Here is a 9,470-nt window from a genome sequence, read left to right on the forward strand (position 1 = left end):
TGCGTATAGTCTCTATTTAGCATTGTGGTAAGACATACACAGATAGAAGAGAAACTATTCCAAAATCTGTACTGTGGTACCAAAATGTAAAATAGAGAGCTTTAGTGCTCTGGGAGTCAGAGGAGGCCAGTACTATTGTGACCTGGAACAGCTGGACAAATTTTTGAGGCCTAGGAGTGTGTTTGTCTTATTTATCATCATCTATCCAGGCCCTAGGATAGTGCACAGAATCCAGTCACTGCTTAGTACATAATTTCATGACTAAAGCTCAGTGTGTTAACGAGGCCTTGGATAAAGAACACCTTACTTCTGAAAATGTGAAATTATTCTGAAATATATGCTAGTCATTAGAAATAGGAATTAGATATAATTTAGATTTTTTCAGCACTTTTCACTTCTAAAAAATGTTATTAGTTTAAAACTCATCATCCAAATAATGATATGGATTTGTTAATCTTAGAGTTCTTGTTTCATTTTGTTTTTGAATAAAATTGAATGAATGAGTTGAGCGATGCAAAGGCCAAGGCACTGTTTACTTGACATAATGTGGCTTTGAAAACATATTCAACCTCAGAAATTTTCTCCCCTCTTAGACTGGATAGGTGACAAAAACTTTTATTCTTAAATTATGTTTCCTTCATCCTCAGTTGTATTTTATTGGATTAGGAATTTATATATTTGGCTCTCTGTCTTCTGTTCTTACTCTGTTTTTGCTACTGTCCATGTCAGGCAGCTATTAGAGAACTACAACTTGACCCTAAATAAAAGAAACCTTGTATATTTTTATATTTATTAAAGCTTTTAGGCTTATATGAGGAGATTGAGTGGTGTATTTCTTGTATTTTTTTAAAAATAACCTTAGTTTGTGAGCAGTCTTCTTTACATAAATCCATTTTCATTACTAGTTCAATACAATACAATTGTACCCAACACAATTCACAATTAAAGTTCCAAGAGAGCCTCTATCATGCCGGGCATGTGAAAAGTATTCAATGCATATTTTTTAAAATAAATGAATGAAATACATGTTTAGCTTTTCATCACATGACAAATAATCTGCTAAGCACTTAACAATTAGTACCTTATTTATTTCTCATAATCATAATGGGTTTCAGTATCCCCATTTTAAAGATGGGGAAAATGAGTCTTAAAGACAGAGATTTTTCTGTACCTACAGAAGTGAAAGTGAGCAGGCTCCAAACCCAAGTCAACCAAATTTCAAAGTGCATTCTCTTAAGAACCATGCAATAGCTTCCCTTACACACCAAGGGTAAAAAAAATAGCAAACACAATTAATGTGTAATATAAATTATTCATTTCTGGGGGCTTCTTACAAAACTGAAAACATTTCTAGATCTTCACCAAACTAAATTTCACATAAAATAAGTCAATCACCCTAATTCCTCCTGAATCAGAAATATATTTCACCAATAGAAAGAAAATGAGAAAATTTTCCTGCATGTTTCCCAAAACCTCTAGCATGCTATATGCACATAGTAAATACTTATGAAATACTTTCTAGGTATGTGTTTAATCAGTAAATATTTCTCCTTTCTAAGAATTTCACTCTTGGGGTTATCATTTGCCATAAATCAGAAACTAAAATTATTATGCTTGAAACATTTTGTTTGAGTATAAAAAAATTAAGAATTAAAGATAAAATCTCAAATATTTCTCACATTAAGACAATCTTAAACTATCTGATAATAATAATTTTTAAAAAGCCATTAAGATGTCCTCTAAAATACAGATTTTCAACTTCTCTCTTGAATGAAAATTCAGTAAATCTGGTATGGATCCCAGAACTCTAAAATATTTAAAAAAAAAAAAAGCTTAGAATATTCTAAAGCATTTCCCCAAGATACTCTAATTCTATGCAAAAAATAAATGGTTTCAATAAAGAGCCAAGTTTAAAGGCATAAAGTTGAAGCAGAGGGAGAAATACAGGAATATTAAAGGTTACAATGACTAACAGAAAAGACATAAATTCTTAGCATGTACTTAAGCTTTGAATAAATTGCATAAAGTAATTAGAACATTAAAATAAAGAAAGCATACAGAAGTAAACATCATTAAATGTATTTCTTAATCTTGGTGTTGAGAAACCTTGGAATGGCTTCTTTGATGGTTGATTTATCTAGTTACCAGAGTCAATAGAATTGATCAATGATGTTTTATTTTCAATTTAACTTTGGTGTTTCAACTTTCATCTTTTTTTTTTTTTCTAGTGTCTTTGAGTCTCGAATTTGACTTTACCTTATTTACAAACTAATTAGTTAACCTATTACCATTTCATGAATGCTGTCAGAAGACATGAGACCCCTGGGACAGAAACAAATCGCTTTATTACTTGTGGCAAAACAAGCAGCAGGAACATCAGTATATTTGTCAGTTCCCCTTGCCCCTCAAGTCCCACAGGAAACATGCTTTATGCCCAAGCAGATGCCTGCACATGTACCTGTGTTACGGGAGAAAAGCCTGAGCTTCAGGAATCTGCCATTTTATAGCAAGCAGTTAGTGAGCCTGCTCTTTGTCCAGGAGGTGGATGTTGCCTCTTCCTTCACGGATGCTTAAAGCAAACACAACTCTGATAGAAAGAATGGTCAGGATCTTGCTTTCTCAACATACCCAATAAGACAAGTAGGAACACAAGAGACCCATGGAGGACAATGTCTCCCAAAAGTGTTTACCATTTTCTACACTGGTAAACCATATATATGTAACCATATATATATATACACCTCCTTTAGACTCATACCATGAAGCAAGTATAATACACATAGACACAAACTACTATATCTTACTATTTCCATATTACTACCGTGTTATTACAGTGAGTTAAGAATTTGAGACAGTTTTTCAAACTCACACATATATAGAGTTCATATTCAAACACAAACATGTTTGTGGACAATAAAATCCAAATTGATTCTTGTGTCTTGTTTTGCTCTCCATGATAACACATTAGTTTTTTTTTTTTTTTTTTTGGTGGGGTGTCTGGTCCAGGAATTGAACTCGGGTCTCCCGCATGAAAGGGCATTCTAACCTCTGAACTACCTGTGCACCTGCATTTTTTTTAGTTTTATTTAATAATAAAGAAAATAAAACCAATGATAGATATTCTTCAGGTTTCAATTGCTATTAATCAGAGTTTGAAAAATAAAAGAAAGGTCCATTACAGGGATACCACCCTTCTGAAAATGCAAATAGGCAATCCATGGGAAATGTATGCTGACTGAATGAAATAGCCAGTCAATATGTTATTATTTGAGTGACAAGTAAGTAAGTGAAGAAAACAATGTACTAGAGAATAAAGTAAATGCAGAAAAATATTATTGTGATATGCATTAACAACACTGAAAATAAAAGAAATAGGAAAATGAAAAAATCATATAAATGGTAAATGCTTTAAAGATAAAACCATATTATATGCATAAAACATTTTGATGAATTGTACATATCTAGTCATGCAAAGGGTATCATTAGGATTGCTATTACTGAGCAGCAAGAGACACAACCTACCTGAGAGATGGGTAGAGAAAAGGGAACCATTGTGACTTTTACTCATCAAGTACACGGCATACCATTTTGGAGGTGGTTTGTCAAGATCGTGTTCGCAAAATATTGGCATACTACTGTGATAAAGAAAAGAAAAGAGGAAAAGAAAACAGTCGTCAATACTACCAAAAATACTAATAGTGGATTTTCCAATACTTTATTATAATTTTCCTCCTTTTCCTAAATCTAGACATCATTCAACATATCATTCACATTCAATCCAGCCATGGTAATCTGTCTTGCCTTCCTTTTGCAAAATGCCATTTTCCCATAAAAGTATTTAGTGAGTATCATAAGTCTGTCATTATAGGAGTTCTCACTAATGAGTGGAAGAGAATTATAAACTCTATATTTTTAAATGTGATTTTATTGAGATATGTTCACATACCAAATACTTGTCCAAAGTGTACAATCAGTGGTTTATAGTATCATCATATAGTTGTGCGTTCATCACCACAATCAATTTTTGAACATTTTCATCACTCCAAAGGTAAAACTATAAAGAACACCCAGAACATGTACACCCCTTGTCCTTCCCACTAATTATTTATTTTTTGTCTTCATTTTCTTACTCATCTGCCCAAACACTGGATAAAAGGAGTATCAGTCACAAGAGTTTCAAATAGAGTTGAGATGTCACTCTGGAGGTTATTTTTATGCATTATATGGTAATCCATTTAGAGTTTTTAGTGTACTATAAGAGCTAGAAGAAATACCTGAAACTGTTGAGTCCAGTAGCTTTGATTCTTGAAGATGATTATATAACTATATAGCTTTTATGGTATGACCATGGGATTATAAACTCTACATTTTAAAGTAGGAATTATAAATTCTATACTTTTTGGTTTGTCCTGGATAAGAAAATTTTGGATGAAACGAAAGACCTCATACTCTAGTTAGCGTTCATTAGTGACTAAATCTTGACAAAGCTGCAGTGGGAAGAAAATGATTTTAAATCTGAAGAATGGATCACGTAATACATAATACACATATATGTTAAGATAAGGATAACAGCATATTGGAAACACTCAATACTCAACATTAAAAATATTTATTTTGTGTTATTGGTCTTGCTCTATTCTAAGGAACAACAGATATATTTCCACATTAATATGCCTACATTTACAATATTGATGACCTAATAGAATGTTATAAACAATAAACTTTCTGTACTGTATTTGTTTGCCTGCCTCATAAGATTATTGTGGATTAAAATAATAAAACAACATATATATATATTGTTTGCATAGTTTCTGGTGCATAGAAGCTGCTTAATAATTGTTACTTTATTTGCATAAATGGCAGAAGAGAGAATGCAAAACCAATTACATGTATGAAAGCTAAATTGACTTTCATAAATTTCCATAAAATATTCCAGTTTGGTTTAATTATATTCTATCATTCAGCCATAAGAAAATGGTATCTAGATGTTTACTTTAAAATAAAGATGGAATATAATAGCCAAGTATCTTCTTCAACAACTTCTGTTTCTCTTCAAAAATCAGGCTTGGTAGCTGTAAAATTAATTTCAAGCATTGCATTTATAGGGCTGTTAGTTTGGCCTGTATTATTTTCAAAGCTGACTTCATAAATGTTCAACAACTGTCTCTTTAAAGCAAAAAGCAGATTTGTAGAGATTGCTGATTTCTATGGTGTAAATATTCCAACCATGGACAGTTTCAAGCAAAAATAGGACATTGTTGAAGGTGGAATTTGGAAGAGATGTGTACAGCTTGCTCTTGCGATAAAGCCTAGATAGCTGGATCTAGGATATTATTAATTTTTTTTTTTATCTAGAGAAAATCAGAAACATTACCTATAGGTGATGATGTAGAAACATTACCTATAGAAGATGATGTATAGATGTAAATACACAAATTTATATTATATCAAGGCTCTCTGTAGTACCTATATTGTTAGGTACAAGTTCCTCTTGATGGTTCATTCACTGTTTATCATTAGTTTAATAAACTCTCATTCTCTCTATTCCACCTATAAAATATTTTTCTTTTTGTCACATAAAGTTCATAAACTTGAACTCATATACTAGAATCCAAGACATATTAGAAATATAACAAATGGAAGATAATGCCAAGGAGGTATGCATATATAAATTCCAAAAAATAGAGTGAGAAACATGTGGGAAGAGCTCTGAGTCTGAATATCTTCGGGAAATGATTCTAAGAAGTCATTATGTTCCTTAATATTTTAATATTAAACACTGCTATGAAAAAAAGTATAAATGCAGAACTAATTTTTCCTAAGGGGTATCATCAAGTATGTGTGCTCTTTTCAAGGAATAATTAGATTATTTTATGAAAATTGAGTAGGAAAGTTATATTTCTGCCTACAGTCAGTGTTTTGCTAATGCCCATGTAGTATAAACAATTACATTTAGCTCAAGAGATTTTAGGACAATAGAGAATAATTAAGATTTGGAGTTTGGAGGGAGTGAAGCCAAAAAATCACCAATTTGCCATCTTCATTGGAATTCACTTTATAACTCCAAGTTTATTTAATTTTAAATATCCTAGTGCACTTGAATTGACAGGCAAGAATGCTGGAATTTACAAAGCAGGGTCCCTCTGGATCCAAATCCCAGGGGACATACTGTATTCTAATTATCTCTTGCTGTTGGAATGTCTTTTTGCTGTGCCTCAGATGACAGCTATAAATGAAAGGCAATTAAATATTTTAAGGAAAAAGTGTAGAGGCTGACATTTGATTTAGAATCATTGAGAATTATAAAACTTACTTTGCGATAATATGGCCCCTTTGCAGACTAGGAAATTAATCAATAGCAAGTCCTCAATGTAATTTGGAGATTAAATTTCATTGAATCTATGGGGGGGGTTCTTATAGGTATTCAGATATTATAATCATTATCTCACAGTTTATAACTACAGCTAAAAAAATAATATAAAGATGACATTATTTATAAAAACCCTATGATTTCTATTCCCAGTTTTATCCAGCCCCACACCCCCCAATTTTTTGAGCATCAGAGAATGTCTATGGATTTGATTATTTTTAAAGGACTGAGCAAGAATAATGCTATCACTAATTCACTAATTTTCATCATCAAATGGAGGTAAATGTTTTGTGGCATCTAAAGCTTTGCAAGAGTGAGTGGTGCTAGACTCTGGGGTTTGTGAAGTTGTACTTAAGTCAGGACCCGAGACTCAAAAACCCTATCTATACATATTTATGGTAATAACTCCTGGACCTACAAACGAAACTCAACTTTACATTCATGTCTCTTCCATTTTATTTGATTGATCAAGCTTGGGTCAATAAATCTTTATTCAACATAAATTTTGTTCTAGGATGCATGGTAGACAAACTGAATTATCTGAAGAATGTCGTATAAACACAGTAATACATTCTCTTACCCTCAAAAATAATATATAAAAAAATCCGTGGAGATTAAAGAAGTAATATAGAAGCCTGGAATTAATTGATTAACTATGTGTATGTATATGTTTGCAAGGGCATGTATACACAGGCATGTTAAGATTCAACTGAAGAGGTAACTCCAGATTCACCTTTCGATGGAGAAATAACTGCTCACCAGACACAATTAGGTGGCAAGGAGGAGCAAAGGATAAAACATGAATTCTTCTAGGAAATAGTTTATCAAGTTTTGTTTTCTTTAGAATATGCTTGTCCCTCCGTGTTCAGCAAGGGCACACTTAGAGTTCCTTTAAATTTATTAATTGGTGTTTTGGGGGCACAAAATGATTCTGTCTGTGCATTTATGGAAAACCCTGCTATAACAGTGTTTCTTCATCCTTGAGGGCTCACTTAGACCAAAATAGAGAAACAGATACACAAACGCAATCTGGCAATGCTCTTCCACAAAATAAAATAACTATCAATGATTATCGTAAATGTGTGTGCAAGCCTATAGTCAAGAAAGAATTAGTATTTAACAGCACAAGACATGATCTAGAAGAGAAATAATCTAGGTACTGTACAGGATATTTTGTAAGAAGAACACCTGAATTTTCCTTCATGAATTAAACATTAAATTATGTAGTGACTTTCGAATGCTTCTATTGTGTTCCAAATAATCTTAAAAATATTGTTATTATTTTTAAAACTTGTAGTTTTAGATATTACTAACATTTATCATGAGCTTATCATGTATAAGGCATTGTCCCAAGTTTTCACATATTTAACTTATTGAAGTCTTACAGCAACCTTTAGATAGGTATTATGATTGTTCTATTTATTTATAAACAGAAAATTAAATCGTGGAAAGATTAAGTGATTTTCTCCTGGTACAACAGGTAATAAGTTGTGGAATCCCAAACTGAAATTCATCAATTAACTACTTTGCTACTGTATGTTTTATGATCACATCCTATATATTTTTCCTCTTCTACCATAGTTCCACAAATGAAAAATAGACCAGGAAGGCAGCATTTTAATTACATTTGGAAAATTAAAATGCTCGCTGACTTTTAAATTATAGGACACAGCAGTTTAGCCGAATAGAAATCAAAGTTCAACCAGCACAGATGTGTCTATTTTCTTAAGACTTGTGTATACCAGTCTTTACCAGACGCATAGAAAGTGTGATAATTTTTGTTGAATAAACGATTTAGTTGGAGAACATGAAAATCCTACATTGATTCATTCATTTGCTTGTTAGTTTTGCTTGTTTGTTGTTTCTTAGATGCCAATCTGTACTGGTTAGGTATTTTACCATGTACAGAAGGTATAAAGACTCATATATAGACCCAGTTTTAAGGAGCTCACAATCCTGGGTGAGTCAACACAGATGTTATCAAAATATATGGACTAAAATAGAGTTATTGAATGTATTTTTCCTGATGTTTCTTAGAGAAGGCATGAGTTTCTTGTACAAAAGTATTGGTGGCTATGTATAAAATAATTGTAACCAATCCTTCAATATTACAAACAAATGGGGAAAAATGTATTGGAGAACAGGTATACTCATAGCCAGTGGTGATATCATGCAAAGATCAAGGCTGTAAAAAAGTGAATGAGCTTCACAGAGAACTATGAGTAATGGACCTATCATAAGTAAAACATACTATAGATGGTTAGAGAGGATTTGAGAGATAGATGGAATAGTAAAGATAGGATCTAATAAGCAAGATGTGATAAGTTGAACCATTGCCCTAATAAAATCAAACAGGAGTAAAGCAATATGTGTTTTTTAATAATTTTAAAAATAATTTTGTATAGTCTACTTATCTCTTACTTGGTAATAAAAATGATATAAAAATAATAAAAAATGATATAAAATGATTCAAATAATAATTTTGGAATTAAAGTATAATTTACTAAATATTATATTTCCCATAGCCATCATGTTAAGTGGGCATTGATAATTGAGTCTTAAGTAGTATACCAGGATTCATGGAAAAGTTAAGGCACTATCTACAGATGATAATTCAAATCCAGCATTTTGGGTTGGCATTGATATAATATGGAAAATGTATTTCCTATGTCTGAAATTCAACTTTGAATAAAAGTGTAATTCCAAAAATATTATATTTCCCATTATTATTGTAATTGTTCAAAGTAAAATTGAGCAATTTGACATGCTCAGAAAGAGTTTGAATTATGCAAGATCACCCCATGACTTTTCAGAATATGACATTAAGAAAAGATCATTTTTTTATCTTTTTATCTTATACAGATATAAGATAGAAGAATATAAAGTAAAATTTTCAGCTTAGTTATTGATAGGTAAATAAAAATTAATTGCATAGCAAACAGCATGCTTTTTTAAAAAGGAACAGGATTTATCTAAGATCACCTTGTGGAAAACCTCAACCTTATATATTTTCACGATGCTTCATAACTAACATACCAGGAGAGAAATGAAATCAGAGCTCCATGTAGAACAAATTTGCCTCATTTTCTCACCTATCTCA

This window comes from Tamandua tetradactyla, chromosome 4 (genome assembly GCF_023851605.1).
Source record: "Tamandua tetradactyla isolate mTamTet1 chromosome 4, mTamTet1.pri, whole genome shotgun sequence".
Lineage (NCBI taxonomy): Eukaryota > Metazoa > Chordata > Mammalia > Pilosa > Myrmecophagidae > Tamandua > Tamandua tetradactyla.